Source organism: Meleagris gallopavo, chromosome 10 (assembly GCF_905368555.1).
Source record: "Meleagris gallopavo chromosome 10, MGAL_WU_HG_1.1, whole genome shotgun sequence".
Lineage (NCBI taxonomy): Eukaryota > Metazoa > Chordata > Aves > Galliformes > Phasianidae > Meleagris > Meleagris gallopavo.
The window spans coordinates 14,288,523-14,307,688 of NC_139413.1; the positions used below are offsets into that span (position 1 = coordinate 14,288,523).

General features: G+C 39.7%; 1 long non-coding RNA gene across 13 annotated transcripts in view; it reads right to left on the bottom strand.

Moving 5' to 3' along the window:
* Positions 1-1,197: 1,197 nt before the first annotated feature.
* Positions 1,198-19,166, bottom strand: part of LOC146543710 (uncharacterized) — an 82,878-nt gene continuing 64,909 nt past the window's right edge. For 10 of the 13 annotated variants that reach the window (XR_014885260.1, XR_014885256.1, XR_014885257.1 and 7 more), the window contains 4 exons: positions 16,260-16,427; positions 14,471-14,587; positions 13,368-13,500; positions 6,384-10,752 (listed from right to left, as the gene is read on the bottom strand). This is a non-coding gene — a long non-coding RNA (uncharacterized LOC146543710). Of the gene's footprint in view, positions 1,300-6,383; positions 10,753-13,367; positions 13,501-14,470; positions 14,588-16,259; positions 16,428-17,802; positions 18,013-19,166 lie in introns of those variants that run through there. The other 3 variants (XR_014885250.1, XR_014885252.1, XR_014885259.1) reach the window with 3 other exon arrangements.

Here is a 19,166-nt window from a genome sequence, read left to right on the forward strand (position 1 = left end):
CCAGCAATTACAGACAGAAACTAAACTGCTCATAGCAATTTGCAGGAGGATTCAAGTAGAAAGAATGAATTAGAGTTGCAGTATTAATACAAATGATGCAACTTGTGGCAGGGAGCCTATATTTATAATTCATGTGTATGAAGCCTCCAGTTTTATGACTATCTCATGAGATGGGAGCCATAACAGTACAATGCCCTCTAATGCCAGGATGGAGAGTAAAGCAAGTAGCAAAACTTTGCCCTAGTTCCTGAGTGCAAGATTTCCAAGGACCTCCTCGCTGGCCACCGCTGTAACCCCGAAACCACCTAATGCCACACAAGTACTCCTTAATTTGAAAAAAAAGAAAAGAAAAAAAGCAGTCATACAGGGAATTTAAAACTAGCACATTCTTTTGATGTTTGTCACTGTAAACACAAAAGGTTGATTTGTGATGAGAACAGGCTTCAGATTTTCACCAGTATGGGACTTCTAAATGCCTGCTACTAGCAGCGCCTTTTTATTTATTGTGGTGTGTGCCTCTCTTTAAGTTTGGGAATCATCAAATAAGGTAGACTCAGCCTTTGTAATGCAACCCTCTAGGAACAATTTTATTCAGTCAAAGTAATACTGAGACCTTGGAGAGGAGAATGTATCTAAAAAGCGTATTTTTTTTAAGGGAAGCCCTCGCACCAATCTTCTATTCTGTATTATCATTAACAATTTCTGCTAACCCAAGAAGATACAGTGCTTTCTACAGTGCAAGCCAAAGCTCACTCAGCTATGTTAGAAGGAGATTTTTGAATCCCTTAGTTCCTCAAGTCTTTAATACTGCCCGTAAATCTTGACAAAATTACTTTTTCAGGCTTCAAACAAGGCTTTTTTATGAACTTTTCCAACTGTCACCTTGAGAAATATCTAAATGACCCAAGAACTACTTAGATTTTCTGCACTGTGTAAACCAAAATTTCACAACTGCCTATAATTTGAAATACTGTACCCCTACCTCTCGGAAAACAACAACAACAACAACAAAAGTACACCAAGACCCTCACACAGTAATGTTTGCTTTTTCCTCCTGATTGCATATCACATAAACCCAGCTCTCGTGTCTGGGATTCCAAATAGCCAAGACAGAAATCTGTTACTTTGTAGAGGAAATTCTTAAAGACTAAAAAGTAGAAACTACTCTACAAATGAGAAAATTTACATCTTGCTTACCAATAAGAAAGTTTACATAGAACTTCAGGTGGTGAAGAGAGGGAAAGAGCAGGGACTGCCCACTGTCAAAAAGCTCCACTGCACTTACACCCATGCTTCTGGCTAAGAAGGAAAAAAAAAAGCATTCAGAACGTCAAAACCCCTTTCAGCATCACATACTTATCGTTATTAAGGGAATGTTATTATCATTGTTATTTTCATAGTGAAATTAGTTGAGATGCTAAATAGAGATGCAAAATGGCAATCAAGAAAATTATAGTGGTAGTTCAGGGAGAAACAAAAATGTGTAGACGGTCAAAATCAGATGAGTGGGATGTGTAAGAGTAGGGCCAATACTATGAAGATGGTTGCACTGGGAAAATCACTGGCAGAGAAAGTGGTCAAGTGATGTTTTTTTCTGTTTGCTCTCTGGTAGTGCCATGATGGTCATATTAAAAATGCTTATCAGATTTTAATCACTTCAGAATCTTTTTTTATTCCTGTGTACTCAAAAAGCATGTACATCTTTTCACTTCGAAGAAAACATTGTTTCTATTGACTTTACTGACATTACTGAATTCCAAACTTAAAAACATTTGCAAAAAAAAGTGTTTGGTGGTGAAACACCCCCGGTTTATTTACAATTAAGGAAAATATAAGAAAATTATAAAGAAATGTACATGATAAGCTCACTACAGAGGACAGGCACAAATCCTGGCCAAAATATTCAGAAATTAACCCCGGAAAGCTCTCAGTAGAAAGCAGCTGAAAGTATTTATTTCTTGCTAATTCAGAAATTTGTTCTTCTCTTTTTTATATGTCCATTTGGAAGTTCCTTTTGTATTCTTTAATGTACTTCTACAGTGTTTCTGTCTTCGCTAGATTCTAATTGGAGGAGAAAAAGAAATAAAGCTCAAAAAGGAAAGCCAGGTAAGTTGGAAATTTTAATAAAATAAAAAATACGGTATTTTATACCTTGTTGATATAAACCAAAAATACAATAATAAGTATCAGTGGGATGTGAGATTAATCCCACTTGTGAAAAACATCCCCATAACTCATTTGTGACTAAGGCAGTCTTGAATTATGAGATCTGCTGTTCACTCGTGGGATAAATTACGCACTCCTCAGATAACCATTATGTATCTGGAAACGTCTGTATCATTCACAGCTCTGGGCAACAGCAAGAAGCTGTGCTTTCCTATTGCTTTAGCCAAGTGTGCTCTTCAAACATTTATTGTGCAGTGCTTATTGCAGGGGATAAATAATGCATATGAGGGAACAAAATTTACATTAGAAGTTGATTAAACTGCTTAACAGTTTTTAGCCACTCTTTAAACAAGGATTTTTTAACCAGATTTAATCTATGCAATGTTTCATGCCCAAAGAACCAGTATTTAATCTCTGTTTAACTGAAATTTAGTTAGCAATGTTGACACCTCTGCATTTTAACACTGGGATTTCTTTGTGGGACACAATCCCTTTCACTCAACTTAATATCCCATCTTGGTCTCTAAGGGAAAATAATTGAGTTTAGGCTAGTTTTAAATAGCGATAAGGACAGGGAACACAGATGGGTATTTCATTGATTAACACTAACACTGGCCTAAGGCCTTGGTGTCAGGCATTAGATTAGGACATTACGAAGAGAATGACAGAGTTTTGGCACTTTATTCCTCCTCAATAACATTCTTTCACATATTAAGTTTATCCCACCCTAGGTAGCTACTTTATCATGCAGAAGCCCTTAATCCACTGATGTGACTCTATCTGCTTTCACTTTGATGCTGCCTCTGTTTACAAGAGTAATGCAGCCTGTGTAAGACAAAGTACTCGTGACAAGAACAACTGAATAAGGCTTTTAGATGCACAGAGCTCTGACCTAAAAAAAAAGAAAAAACCTTCAATAAACTTCAAAATACTCCAAACCAAAAGAGAGGGGGAAAAAAATCAACAAAAACTGGAGGCTTTTTGAAACGAAGTTATGTTGTTTGCATCACGAAGAAACAGACGTGAGTTTTTCATCAAGAAGATTCAACTTTACTGATCTTCTTGTACTGCACTTTATCTTTTCTTCACCTTTGACCTTCCTTTCAGTGTCTCCTCAAGGCATCATGAACGTAAGCCTTGTGGTGTTCTTTTAGAAGTAGGATTGCTGCTATCCCCTCTGGTGAATTTAAGCAGCTGTTGGAGTCAGTGACAAGGTTGGCTGCAGATTTGGTATACTGGCTGGGAAAGAGATTATGGGTCAGTCCCCAGTGCTGGGAGACAAAAGATTCAAGCGGTTCAGGATTTTTTGGATATCCGAAAAAGATTTCATGAAATTTGTAAAGATCTAACAGTGTATTGCAGGTTTCATGTGGTCTAAACAGCTTATAGCAAGTAAAACGCTAGGTAGCCAGTAAGTGGTGTTTTCACAGCAATGCTGTTTTTCAAAGATGTGTAAGAGCTAGTGCAATATAACTCCTCAAAATTACATTGTAGAGGAAAGAAAGTGGTGTCTCTTAGCACTTGTGGTGATTATTACTCTTAGGTGGACTTTTAATTGTATGAAACTCAAACTAGAATATTTGTATATTTATCATAGAAAACTCGAGTTGCTGGTGAAGTTTTTTGTCTCTAGTTGATACAAGATTTTAAAGAACAGCTGCTACAAGCAGCATTTTGGATAATTTTTTAAAAGCTCACTTCGAGAAATAGTAGGAAATTTACTTTTTATTTTTTTCAAAATCAAGGGAAAATTCTGGAAACTTCTTAAAGACAATAGAGTTATGGGCAAGGAACCAAAGGTTCTGACCTTCCTGGTTTGTGCTTAATGACGGCTTTCCTCCTGCAAACAGAACTACTTGGTTTTGTATGGACTGCCACTGTACCAGGATCATGGCTGAGGTAGGAAGGGAAATTACCTTTTTTCATGGCTTCAGACAGTTGACAAGAATGCTTATTCTGTTAGTCTTTTGTGTATGCCAGCAACACGGAAATGTTATATTTACTTTTTTTTTTTTTTTTTTAATTTCTCCTATTAAGATTGTTCAAATTATCGAAATGACACAGGGGCAATCTTGATTTGTTCCTGTTTAAAATAACTGAAAATCTGGCCTATGGCATTCAGACAGATATACACGTTATTCTCTTAAGGAGGTGCAGGCTAGAACTATCTCCACATATGCCCATGGAATTATATAAAAACCAACAGACAGGTACTATCTGATGGTGGGCTTTTTTTTACCTGCTAACACACTGAGATTATTCCCTTTTAGAAGAAAGAGTGAGAATTTATCATGTGACTTTTCCACCCCTTTAATTTTATATTGTTGTTCCTCTCATTTTTATAGTTAGGACAGTGTGAAAAGCCTGTTGTTCAATTTTCATCACAAATTATGTAAATTCTGCTTGAATTCCCCAGCCAAAGCCTTTGCTGGAATCATCTCTTTGGAACACTGTATTTTTATAATAATAACAACCGTAGTGATTTCAGTTTGTAGAAAATGCTAAAGTGGCTTCCAATTCTACTTTCCAGATCACAAACGTTTTCTTGTACTTCAGCTTCAAAATGTAAAAAGAGGTGTTTGTTTTCTCACTTTCTTCAGTGACAGCTTCTAGTCTGCGATAGTTCTTAGTGCAGTTCTCTTTTCAAAGAGTCACTAAATTTCTTTGTAAAATGAGATGTTACTGGCAGTGCCTATGAAAATGAAGGCTCACAGGACTGAGATTGAGTCTGACAAAGTGAATCTGGATACTGGAAAGCCTCTTCACTTTATTTCAACCTGGCAGCCTAAGTAAAATTTTCTATAGATGTGTTCTTGGCAACCTGTCTAAGCAAGAAGAAGGTATAACCACAAATTATGGCTTTATTTGTGAGGCATGGATGCAGACTGCCAGCAGTCAGCACCTGTGTGTCCACTTGCTATTTAAAGACCAATTCAGTTCTGGTGTCTGGAGATGAAAGGTAAACACAAGCATCCTATGAGCTGCATATGCTCACAATAGATGCAGAATTTCCATTGGTTTTCTGGGCCTTAAGAACGTGCAAGGTCTTAAAAGTTCCAAGGATGGTATTTTTCAAAAACAAAACAAAACAAAAAACCAGAAGCTATACTCGCTACTGCAGGACAGTGAAGGGATATGAATGTAGCTAATTGTTTGTTCCCACAGATGAGTTTTAAAGAAGTCTCTTTCAAGCATTTATTTTGCAGACACTTCTCTGTAAAGTAGTTGGAAACTTTAAGTTGTTTGGAGGAGAGCTGGCTGGAGCTGTGAGGCTTTGGAGTTCTTTATTTGCAGTGATGAAGAAGCTAGTCTAAGATTTAAAAACATGGTGTTATTTCAGATCAGGAACACAGATTTTCTCCATAGTATTTACCTTTTGGTGCAGGACATCCTGACAGATAAGGTTTTAAATCTTCATGTCTTTAGTTTTTTGTTTGAAAAGAGATTATGCCTTTGCAGAAAAATGTAGAACAACATTTCCTTGAGACTTCTTGTCAGCGTATGAGTTTAATGCACATCTGAGACATTGGCAGCACTATAATAAGCCACAGTGGTAGTTACCATCTGTCATGTTGCCAGACTTTCTCAAGGCACATTCGTCTTTCATGGGGAGGGGAGAGTATGTCGATGTGCATGGAAATAGAAAGAAAAGCTGTGCTTTTAGCTTATCCCAACCACATAACTGTAACTGTTTCTTCTGGACAGACCATACAGGAGTTCAGCTCCATCTATCCAAGGCCACGCATAGAATGGAAATGCAGAGGTCTGGTCACTACAGCGCAGTTTGCAGTCAGAGCAGCTCCAACTGTAATCTCCTCATCACCACCGAAATATCACTGCTGTCTGATTCATTGGGCAGTTGGTAACCTTCCAGCAGACTCAAAAGTGGCAGGAGATAAAGATGAGCCTCAGCGGATCTGGGAATAGTACGGACAGGCCAAAGCCTCCTGCGGACATTGGCCTGCTGTGCAGGGGCCAAAGCAGGTGGTAAGTCTCAAAAACAAGCACTTCATTTGTGAAATGCTCTTGTGTGTTTTCTACCTTCAAGAGAAATAGAAACATGGTATACATATGCCGGGAGGCTGGGACACCAACACGGCAAGCCCCGGTAGGAAAATAGGGCAGGGAAGTAAGGTACCTGGGCAGGAAAGACCCGTGCTTAATTAGATAAAATCTGCATGCAGAAAATAAGTGACAATGAATATTAATGCTGAAACACTACAATACTTTATTGTTTTCACTTTTTAATTGTTTTGCTGCTTCTGGAGATAAATAATAATAGCATCTGATAACAAGTGTTGGATCAGGTCTGTGGTACTCAGAGGCAATTCCCGTGTAGTTAAGTCGGGTACAATTCTCATTTTTGCTGATAACTCTCAAGCATCTGTTTTTATTCTCAAAAACTGGGACGATCACTTTAGGGTAAAATTGCAGCCCAAGTGTTTATTGTGCACAGATTGCCAAAAAGACGTCTCCAACATGTTGCATTTTTCTTGATAAAACAGAACTATGCATGGGTGAATTTAATCTTAAATGCTGACTTTTATCTGAATTATACCATCTCCTATGATAACTGTGCACATGAAAATAATCTGAACAATAATACGATGGCAGTCTAAATAAAACCCAGAGTCTTTAGGGCCTAACTCAGAAGTAAAACTCTTAGAAATCTTGTCTAATGTGTTGTTTATGCTGCCTGCCCCCATTCTTTGAGAAATGCAGGCTAGCCAAAAGTTTTTGATCCTTCTGCTATTAACAGATGGTATATGTAGCTAAGGATAAGCTGGGACTATCACTTAGGCCACAAGCAAAGGGGTGAGGGATGCTCCCCTGTGGGTACCCTTAAAAGGCCATAAGCTTGAGTAGCAAAAATGAAAAGATCCAGTGCTGGTGTTAATTACGCAGAAACCACACAGAAAGTGCTCGCTGTCACAGAGTTGAGAGGTTGTGCATCCCTTCCACAGATAAAAGGCATGGTATGAAAACATTTTGCAGAGGACAATGAAGGAAAGATTAGCATAATCTTTTGCAGTATCCTCAGTAAGCTATCCATGAGTGAGCTGCTTTTTTCTCATTCCTTTTGCTCTAATGTCTGGATTTAAGGAATGGCAATGTAAGAATAGGCTTTGTCCTTGAAGCCTGACTGTTGTGTTTTCCCGCCTTCGATGTGATCATCCTTGTTGCTGGTGTACTGCTCTTCTGGTTGTCAGACAATGGGAGGAAAATGAAGTGTCAATCCATTGACAGAACCTTATCCCAGCTATGTTTTTTCTTAATCCAGACTCATCAGTGCTCTCACACTCCCCGTATTTCCTCATTTCTTCTAAATCAATAGGGCAAAATCTCTTCTGTAATTGTTTGAGATGAAAGTAAACGCAAATACAGCACACACACACACACACACACACACAAATCCTAAAAATAGCTCTGTGGAGCCTGAAACCAACATAATTGTATAATTCCTCTTTGCTCTGGAGGAGAGGGTGTCTGCTTAGCTTTTGTATGTGCCTCTGTGAAAATGACTCTTTAGGTGCACATTTTCTGGAGCACAATGTTTAGTTTTAGCATGGAGACTCAGCCATATTCATGCTATAGTTTAAAATGACTATCTCTAGGGCTGACGCAGTGGCTAATACTCAAGTTTGTTAGCCACTTTGATCCTGAGTGCCCTGTTTTAAGCCTTGCTACTAGTGGTTAAGCTAGCGCTTTGTTACCGCAGGGATAACTGGAGGATTCTGAGTGTTGGGAGGCACTATCCCCAAGATCAAAATATAAAAATAGGTCTGAGGTCAGGGAACTGTATAGACCCCCAGAAGCTTTTCAGTTTTACAGCTGGAGATAGTCTCTTAAGTATATATAAATCGTCATTAGGATTCTGACAAAGAAGTGCACTATGGGATTGCTGCAGGGCAGGCTCTTTGAATCTTATTCCTGATAAAAACCACTTCTGGCTGGCTGACAGGAGACAAGGCAAGTTCAAGGAAGGCATTAAAAACATCTTTAAATCTATTGATGGCAGTAGAAGTGTTGGGATGAATAGTTTGGGATTAGGATGAAGACTTCTGAGTGCAGTCGAGGCAGAGAATTTGGGGCCAGCTGGCAATTCTGAAGAAAAATATGCCTCCAAACATGGTCAGATTCAAATAATAATTCACAGGATCACTGTGAAACTTTCTGAGAGGGAATAGTAGATAATTTTTTTCCACAAGAAAAGCCTCTGCTTGATTGAAACATCACTCCAGTGAGAGGCAAGCTTCCTGTCAGAGCTCCCTTGTGCCAGTGCCGGGGGGGCAGCTGGTCCTGGCTGCAGCATGCAGGTGGGAGCAGCCTTGCAGCCGTGATGGACCCCTCAGCCCTGCTGGGAGCAGCCACAGCCTGTTCAGCAGCCATGGCTCCCCATGGCAAATCCTCACTGGCTGAAGGGTAGAGGCACCCCGCATCCTGCTCACCCAAAAGTGAGCCAAATGGTGTGCCCCTGTTTCACTGTGTTAGTGGCTGCTCAGCTGTTGGTGCCTTTTGGTTTGGCCAATAGTGGAGCTCCTCTCTGGAGGAACACTCTGAACAGAGCTAAAACATGAAAAAAATCTGTTATTTATTTATTTATTTGGCTTTTTTAAGCTAGAGATTTCTCATGCTCTGCTCTCACTGCACGTTAAGCAAAGATTTCAGAGAACTGTCCCCAGAATAACAAGAAAATAGATAGCTTCTTTCTAGAAAACCAGTGGTTTCTAACTCCCTAAATGAATGACTTCAGTGTACCTCGAGACCTACCACTACGAGTTGAGGAAAGTGTCGTTCATATTTTGCATTGATGCAAGAGTACTGAAATGGTCTCAGTGTGTAAATCCCTACTGCTTTTGGACCTCACAGAGAGTAGGAGGTTGCCATATTCTCTGCCACAGGCAGATTTGTCCACCAATAGATGCCCAAGAATAGTGAAGTACTGCACCATGGGTATGATAGTTCCTTCTGGCAGCCTGAGAGAAACTTTTCCTAATACAGTGGAAATTGTGTTGATATTCTTCTTGACTGCTGCCTAGTAGAGCAATGACTGAAAAAAATAACCTGAACACATTTTGTTCAAGAGAAGTACTGGACATGCTGATATGCAAGTATACATGCCATGGAGTATGAGTTAGAACCTCCATGGCATGGTCCAGAGCCACTGGATTTGAGATTGTGGAAAATTATTATTCCTTGTGACATTAGAGGCAATGTTTGCTCTCCTAAGCTCCATGGACAGTACATCAATATGGTTGATATCTGGCCCAGCACATACCTTCATTGTGCAAATGAAAGTGGCTCAGTTAAAAGAATAGCTAAGTGAGAAGGTGACAAAGTGATGTAGTGGTCACAGTCGTTCTAAGCTAAGTGCAAGCAGTGAGAGAGGATATCAGCCTTTTGTTAACGGAGAAAAAAAGTACAGCTTTTCTATCCGATCTCAAAATCTGCCCCAGCGTAATGCAAGCAGACAGGTTCAGTCTGAAAAAAATTATTTTGCCTCATCAGTGAACTGTGGTGTTTGCCTGTTCATAAATACTGTGGGCACCTTATTGTCTGCTCCACTGCCATCTGACACACAAAATTGAATCAAATACTCACTATGTCCAAGTTGTTGTCAGATATCAGATACAGAAATAAGCATGCTTCCTTTTGTGCTTCAGCTATCATGTTTTGTTATGTCAGACTCCAGGATCATGCTACCTTTGACTGGGTCTTTCTGAAGGGAACGTAAGTGATCAGCAATTTATGCTGATTCGAGTGACACAGCAGTTGGTGGACAGCAGGTAATTGAAAGTTTGCAGGGCATTATACTTAGCTGTCAGCACAGTTCTAGATTTGCATAATTGTTTAAAGCATCAATGAGAATTGTTACATTTAATTATATCTTATTTACAGGGGACCTTGTGCAATATTTGATCGTATCTGAGAAAGTGTTAACTGAGGTACAAAAGAAGCTGGACCTGTGGAGAAATGGGAATCAATGCATGAAAAAACTCATTATAAATTAGCTAACTAATAATTTTTTTCTTCTTCCAGATGTATACCACAATAAGTTATCCTTAGAGCACCAGAAATTGTAACCATCGAAACCTTGCACAAATACATCTCAGCAAAAAAGATTTGTGTAGAGAATGTAGGGGTGCCAGGAAAAAGACAGCTCACAGCTTTCTAAGTGCCATAGACCAAGTCAGCTGAGATATTATTTTTGCTTAAGTATCTCAGAAAAGCAGGAGTTTCTCTGCACAGGCAGCACAAGAACCACTGACCGCTTAGGATGGCAAAATTTAAAATACTCAGACCAGAAAGTGAAATGAGAAACCAGGCTTCTTGGAATGCCTTCCATTTTAACACTGCAGTGCATAGTGCTTCCCAGTATATGGCACTGGCACTACCACTCTCTCCTGAGAACATTAGTCTTTGTCAAGTACCTATGGCCACACAGCATTCAGAAGTATTTATTCTTGTTGTCCAAATTAGCGCAGGGTATGTCCTGTTTTATTCCGTTATGAATATTCACATCAGCATTTGGTTTTGTTCACATAAATGTTTGTGAAACTGCTGCTTTATTCAAATAAAACCTCTCTGTGTGGAAAAAAAGAAAAGGAATTGAATAAGAACATTCATCTTTTGCTATTCAGCATTCAGTCTTCTCCTCTTGGAGAACTGTCATTCGTCCAATTAGGCACAGGCACAATATTGCATGACTCAAGCACATGATTACTCCTTAAAAAACTACCCAGGGAAACAAGCTGTTCACAAACGCTCCATAGGCTCACCTACAGCGCACACTGAAAATTGATGGAGTTCAATGGGATTATGGAGAATATGAAAAGCTAAACATGTGTCTAAGTGTTGTCAGGATCAGGGCTGATGCACACATTCACCACTATCAGGAGCAGCTTGTGAATTATTAATGATCAGAAAAATTGCCTAAATTAATTGGATAATTTATTTGTAATGAATAATTCCAGCAACTCTATTCCTGAATGTCTTTCTGCCCTTGAATAAAGCAGTTTGGTAGTGCTGCCTGCCTCTTGTTTCGAATGTAGTTAAAGCTTCAATTAGGCTTGCCTACATTGAAACTTGACATACCGGTTTCTTTCACGTATTTGTACAGACAGAGCAGCAAGTCTGTATTTGGGTTGTATTTTTGCAGGGTTTGAAGTCTTGTTCAAAGATCTTGAAAAATTGAATGACTGAGGACATAGACTGGAATTCTGCCCTTCAGTTTATGTGCAAAATCAAAAACATGCAAAGTTTGGTAGTATCTGAGCTTCATCTGATAAGGCATACATTAAAGTATAAAAAGAAAGCCCAGAAATAGGAGACTTGTCAGTTTGAATGTTAGTTAAATAAGTACATAAGATAAACAGTTCAGTGAGGGTTATGTAGCTGAATTTCCAATCAGGACACACAAAAGGCTGTTACAACAGCATCTTCCATTACCAAACCCATGCAGGATTTGTTGCCCAGTGTAGCAGGCAACAAAGGGAAAATCTACCAGTTTTAGCATATCTCCCATTTCAAATTAATTTTTACTAATCAACTCAGAACATCAGAAATCTCCCTCCCACCACACTTTTTAAAAAATCCAGTTCTCAGTAGTTTTTGGATGAATCCATTTGCTGTTTAATTAGCAATGAAATGCCTTTTTCCCACAAATATGCATTTCATGCCAACAAACTAAATTCAGTTAAATGCATCTCTGTGTTTAGTTTTAATCTTAAAATAAATTACTGATGCCATTCTGTTGGATAAAGTTGAATGAATAGCTGCAAGTTTTTGTTATATTACCATTTGATTTCCCCATAGAATAATACATCTGTTAATTTGCTTAGTTTGTTATCTTGCTTCACTATAGTATTAGGTTTGAAATAACTGGCTCAGAAATTTAAAAACTTACGTCTTAAAAAAGGAAAGAAACACCTGGTGATAGGTAGACTGATATTCTCATTCAAGAGAAGATGAGAGCTGTTTCCACTGCTGGAAGAAGATCAGGGGCACAGAAGCCAGGCAGTAGGACAAAAGCTGAATGCAGTAACTTCTAGTGCCAGTGTCTTAGGACAAACTAGGGGCTGCATGGAAATTCTGTTCTCTGGTGATACAGGATACAAGTGGAAGAGATCTGACCTAATCAGGGCACGGGTTTAAATAGCGTCTGAGTTGGAAATGAGATGGTCGTGGAAGTACACCAGTGTGTTGCAGAGCTGGTGAAGGAGAATGTGGAGTCATTTAAGAAAAAATCATTTGTTTCTGTAAAACGAGCAAGAGTGGAAAGCTTTCAACTAGCTCCTTAAGTAACACAGAGGAAGTGGGAAATTATTTTAAATTATTATTTAGTTTTTAATTGACTCATTTTGAATTATTTATTCTCTTTCTTTCCTTTTAACATTCTTCTAATGTTGAGAAAGTAAATTAAGGTGTCCAGTATAGTAGTAACTGTATAATTAAATATACTTAATTTTATGCTCATATATAGCCTGTTTCCAGCACTAACAGACTGCTGTGATGTATCGGTTATGTTATATAAATGCAACAGACTGTTTATTCTTTGCTTTTAAGCTGTTTCTGTTGGAATAAAGGAAATCAGTGGGTGCATTTTTTTGCTGACCTTTGCTTTTACAAGTGTTTGTTTTCACACTGCTTGAATTTTAGGACAAAAATGAGCTGAGAAGCAAGACATAAAAGTATTATTTAAAGTGCTAAAGTGAAAGACCTTATTGCAAGCAATGCAAAAAGTACTCAGGTGAAAATACATGGCAAACACACATACTTCTATAATTTTCCCTAAAAGTCTCTAAAAGTACAATTAGAAAAACCCACATGCAATTAATGATTATCACCATTCAGTTGGCCTGTGGGCTATTAAAGAACAGTAATTTGTTAATATGGAATGCAATCAGAAGCATATCAGTAATGAGGTATGCTCCGACTGGACTATCTAAAAGTTTGGGATATGTTAAAAGCTCTGAACAAACTAGGCAACAAACTTGCCTGACTTTACAGGACTGTGTTTTTTCCTAGGCCATCTTGTTTTCTCAGTGATGCCAGTAAAAGCAGGGTGAAACTCTTCAGCAGTTCCAAAGAGCAGCAGACACTTTTGCTTCTAAAAAGAACATGCACTGCCCAGCAGTGTCAGTGTAGCAAATACTGCTATTGAACATGGCTGCTGTGTTATCCCAGGGGATTTTACACACCTTTGAAGTGTGTCCTTGCTGCTGAGGGACAGTGAATGGTCACAAAACCTGCAGTTCACGTCAGCTGCTTGGCTGGCTACATTATCACATGAGGCATGGAGAGCACAGCCTATCTTCTTGAAAGCATGGTGTGCTGTAGAAAGCAGTAGATAGAGTGACTGTTAGAATGGGAGGTGTGATACCCTGAATATCTATAGCTCAGTGAGAGCAAAACGTCTGTCTGCCCAGACATTGTCAGAAAAGCACCCACTGTGGTTACAACTCCACTCATTGAAATATTACGGGCCTGTAAAATGGGGTGCATAGTCTCAGCTACATACACAACTCATCACAAATTATAAAGTTCCTCTTAAGGTTTTTTAGGGCCTTCCACATGATTCTTGGTCTTAGATTTCTGTTGTTAGAGAACAGACTCTTCTTATCTGCAGATTTTGTATAAGAAATTCAGGCATCACTGTTTATTGTAGGTTGTTTTGTTTTTTTTTTTTTTCCACTTGTAATTTGTCTGGATTCTGTAGGTATCCTTTTTTTTTTTTTACATTTGTTCTTTGGTGTTAATGCATTTTTTGTAGAATATGTGTAAATAGATATGAGCAAACTGTGTAAAAGTTATTCAGCTACCCAGTGAACCATGTAATCTGTTGATTCATAGAGACAACAGATAATAGAGTGAGATATTTGCTTTACACTGTCTGTATAGTATCTAGGCACAGAGTCAATTTGTGTCCTGTCGGGGCATGTTGTACCACACTATATTATCACTTTGAGGATAGGCAATTTGGGTAATGAATATGTGAGCTGGATGGGGGTGGAGAAAAATATCCAATATCTATAAAGTAGAAATGTTGAACCAACGTTTTGGCTTCCTCCTGGTTAATTCAAAGCACTATCATCACAGACAAACTCTTGCTATCTTGGAAACAATACTGTTAATTAACTTTTATCTTTTGCTTTATCATATCAGGAAAACTGAAAGAATATATTAAACACTGACGTTTTCTTTGTACAGCAAGTGCAAGTAAAAATGCCCTCTTTTTGGGAAAACACAAAAATTAAATAGACATAAATGAGCATTTTTAGAGCAGTTGGAGGAAAATTGTTACCAGTTTCTATGCTCGATCCAAGGAACCATTTGATGAAGCTGTGCTGAACTCCTCTGCTGCAGCATTCCATTGCTACGCTGCTGTTTCAGCCACTCCAAACAGCCCTGGGGTTGACAACTGTGCAAATGAGCAGGAGACACAGAATAATGACAAACAGGCCACCCTCTGTCCACTCCCCAGAATATGATTCACAGCATCAGATTTTTGTGTTCTCGTTAATACTTCTCATACCAAACAATCTTTCAAGCAGTAGGATGCGTGTGAATTTTCTAGCATTACGTAGTTCCAGAAAGTATCTCTGCATTCCCCACAGATATTTGCAAAAGACCATTACTGAAAGAGAGATGTTCCAGACTTGAGCTGCTTCATCCCCTCCAAACACCTCCCTTGGATGTACTGACAGCATGTTGTGCAGCACAGGAACATGGGAATCTCAGAGCTACAGCCAGGATCAGAACAGGTTTAGTTGTGTTACTCCAGATTTCCACCCTGGATTATTTGCCCTTATAGTTTAGAAAAGTAATCTAGGTGTACCGTGTGTTCAGGTTCTGCTAGTCCCAGAATCTCTCATTCCTTTACCTTTGCTCCTTCCACCAGACACGTCTGGGTGGGGGGGGTCAGCGGCACTTTTCAGGTAAGCTGAGCAGCATGCCCTGTGCCCAGCCAGAGCTGCTGTCCTGGGGCTGCACTGGGGTCCCCCCGCACCCCTACCAGGTGCTGCAATGGCCCAGACCACACCAGGTAGTTGCAAGCACAGAAAAAAGGTGGCAATATGGTACAAGTGAGGTGCTTTCACAAACTCCTGCAGAGGCACAGAACAACTGTTTTTTCTTCTTTAATCAATGCTATTTATTATCTCTGTTGAGGAGCTCTGCTGAAGGAAAAGGTCAGCATTGTGGTATATATTGTACAGATACAACAAAAATCAGCCTGTATTTGCATGGGGCCAATTAGTGTTGGTGGCAATAGGTGTGCTTTCCATGACATCTTTCAGCCATGGGTACCAGGTGAAGTCAGCTTCTTTGTATGCCTCAAACTAGAAGAAATTTTGGACCAAGTGCATACAAGGAGGCAGATTTGATCGCGTTAGAACATTAATTCTCAATTTCTAGCTGCTTATACAGCACATTTATTCGGCAACAGTTACACTGCCAATTATTACTATAACATCCCTGAGGATATAGTTTGTGGATATGTTTGTTCCCAGCTCCTACTAACCTGTTGCCTGGAGCAGAACCTCCACCTTCAAGTGGAGATGCATTAGCACTGCCAGCCACACAGCTGGTGCAGGCAGGGTCCCATCACCAGTGCCACCACCCTCACTGAGCTTGTCTTCTGCAGCTCACCTGTTCTTCACCTTCTGCAGCAATCTATGCTCTTAAATTCATCTGTTTCTCATATAAGCTAAAGTTACCCTTTGTATGGGAACTGTTGAATCACAGCCTGAACCTCAGATTGATCACCTGAGGCAAGCACTGAGTCAGCCATGGGAGCACAGGTGAAAGCAATTCAGCTGTGTGACCGGACGGGGTGGAGCCTGACTCCACCTCTCCTAGACCCATTTAAGGGCTGACTGCCACTAGGGAAGGATCTCTTTCTGGAGATTGTTTCCTTTAGAGTTTTTCTGCAAGTCTAGGATACAGGTGAGCATTTATTTTTGATTATATCTTTCCACCATGATAATCTTTCTAGTTGCATTATCTGTAGATATCGGCCTAACCACATCCTCTGTATGTTTGTTGATTGCACACCCTTGAAAAAGAAGAAGGTCTGTATTGTGAAATCCTACCTGCTCCCCATTCTTCTCCTGGGTGGCTCCCAGAGTGTCCTGTCTTGTGACACAGCTCACGACCCTGCCGTGTTCCTAGTTGAGAGGATGCTGCTGGCTTGTCTTGGCTTGGCAATGTCCCTGCCATCCTGCTATATAGATCTCATGTGTATGGTGTAAGCAGGAACCCTTTGAAAGAGAGGTTAAAAAATGTATACTATCAAAATTTCAGTTCATCTATCTTGCATGTATTTTTAATGACAGTCACTTTCTAACTTTTTTTGTTCGATACAAACAGTAAACTTGTTCTTGAAGTAAATACAGTTTTAGTCTTTCATTTTTTCCCCTTTATTTCATTTCAGTTTAGAGCTTCTGCCTGAGCAGCCAGGGAATATAAATAATAGGGCATGAATACATTCTTATAAGTATTAGAACAAGTATGGAAACACAGAGCCCTTGGTGACCTTGCTAGTCCTCTGCTGATCACTTGTGTTTGTTGTTGTAGGAAGGCAAACATAAGTATAGAAGTGTTATTGAACAGAAAACCCTTCAAAAATTTCACCAGTCTTTTGTATTCCAGTTGCAGAGCAACAGGGGGCCGGCCTGCTCAGAAAGCATACTTATGCAAGTATTAAGAACTGGCTGAGATAAGAAGTAAAGCTTAAGGGACCTTCATCATTAGCTGCTAGTGGTGGAGATTAGTGATCCTACTACAGGATTACAGATGGAAAGAGTGCTAGTGTTGGTTAATTGTTCATTAATGCTTGTAAAATAAGATAGTGGTAGTAAAACTTGCTGTTGTCTACTCTCTCAAAGTGAATCAAAATTGGATCTGTTTGTCAATAGCTGTATCGATGTTAACGGGAATGTATTTAACAGATCATTTTACAGTGTAAACTGCAGTCCACCTCTTTCAACATTTAATTAGATGCTATTATCCTAATAAGAAATAATTCATGCTTTTAATAATCTCTGTACACAAATGTTTTATCATTCTAATTAGCGATGCTTTCACTGGGTTGCTTTTCAGGGTTTGCATATAAATCTCAGGTGGAACATTACCTCTCTGTAGACCCATGGATTTATTTTATTTACACTACCTTCAGTGTTGCTGTCCTTTCCCAGTAGTGCTCTTCTGTACCATTAGGGAACAACAGCTGAGTTCTAGGTAGTGGGAGCCCTCTCTGTGCTGCAACCAAGGGGTCTGCAGACTTCTGCTAGCAAAAACCTGTGGGCAAGGTAGGGCAGGGCTACCTCACTACAGGACTTGTGGGTAACATGTGCAAGGTTGGCAGGAATGGAATTTCTGCTCTTAGGAACCTCCAGCCTTTTGACATGGGCAAACTTGAGAAGCAAAAGAGAGCCTCCATTTTAATTAATAAAGGGTAAACCTTAAATGAATGCTAATCCTGGAGAAAATAGATATTTCCAAGAAAGAAATTGGAGCTGTCCAGGAAATAAAAGACACAAGGAAATTCTGTACCTTCCAAACTACTTCCCTTATAGGCTTTTCAGCATTAAAAAAATCAAGGGATATGAGTCCTTCCCCTCATCACATCCTTACCAAATTTTCATCTGTGTGCCTTAGTCAAGGATAATGGCACTGCCGTTGCTCAAGATGACTTGCACTGCTTCAGTCTGCTTTGTTGGTCCTTTGGAAGGAGCCAGAGGAGCCTGAAGGGTGGCTTTAGCCCAAGCCAGATGCCACCAGCCCTAGGGGAGTGCTGCAGCATCCTGGCAGTGATAAGGTTGCCGAGGACTCCTGGCCAGGGGCCTGGCACAGACAGCAGTGTGAGAAGCTGCTTTGCTCTGAGAGCTGTTCTGACTGAGGATATGGTAACCAACATAAACAATCCTGCTGAGCCCCACTGTTGTATCTGCTGTGCCAATGCCAGGGACCATGGGAAGGAACCACTGCAATGGGCTCAGTGGACAGGTCACTCTTGCTGTCATCTCCAAGCAAATAAGTATGTGAGATGCTCCATGGAGAAATGTGAATGCAGCTATGCCTCTGTCAGTTGATAAGCAACAATACTGCTGGTTAATTGCTTCAAAAGTGTTAACCAGCAGTTCGTTAGTCTTAAAGATTTAAACTCAATGACCCTTTTAATGTGATATAGAATGAGAAGTGAATAAATAATTGCATGCTGAACCTGCCACTGAGATACATAAGATGTGGATTTAAGATAGAGGAAAAACAAAACCTCGCTGAAATATTTGGGAAGATGAGAAAGATGCAAGTCACAACCTCAGTCTGCAATATGAATCCGAGCCCAGCTTTTCTGTAATGACTGTTTTGATAGGAGTAACAAATAATAGCCAACTTGTCTGTGCTGAGAGTTAACCCCAGTACAGAAACAAAACTACCCTGCTCTTAATTTAGTAACTAAAGAAGAGTACCACAGAGAGACTGAGTGGAAGATTGTAACAAATGCTGGAGCTTTCCTTATAGCTCATCGACTTCTCCTCTGCTGCAGCATGTGTTTATGGGTGCTTCTTCAATCGCTGAGGCTATAAATTACTTTCCTAGCAAACTGCCCTGGTGCTGCTTTGGACGCAACCTCTGGGCCTGGCAGTAACTGTTCAGTTCAGGTCATTCAGCAGCAGTATGACGGGCAAAGAAAAATAAAGAAATCATTATTGTGGCTTTGTTATATTGATGGGAAGCTATGGATTTGGAGCACAGCCCTCTGGTTCCTCCAGTGATTTTTAAGGGATGTGTAAATAGCATATACTGCTGTGTGGAAGCTGCTGCTTAAAATCAAAGCTTGAGCAGCTAGATGAACGTGTCTGGTGCACAGGTGATTGTAGGAGAGCAGAGTACAACATGCAGGTGTCCAACTTGAGGAACATGGCAATGTAATTTCATTATAATTCAAGGTATGCATTAAGACATTCTTATATGCAACCATATGACTGTGAGTGATT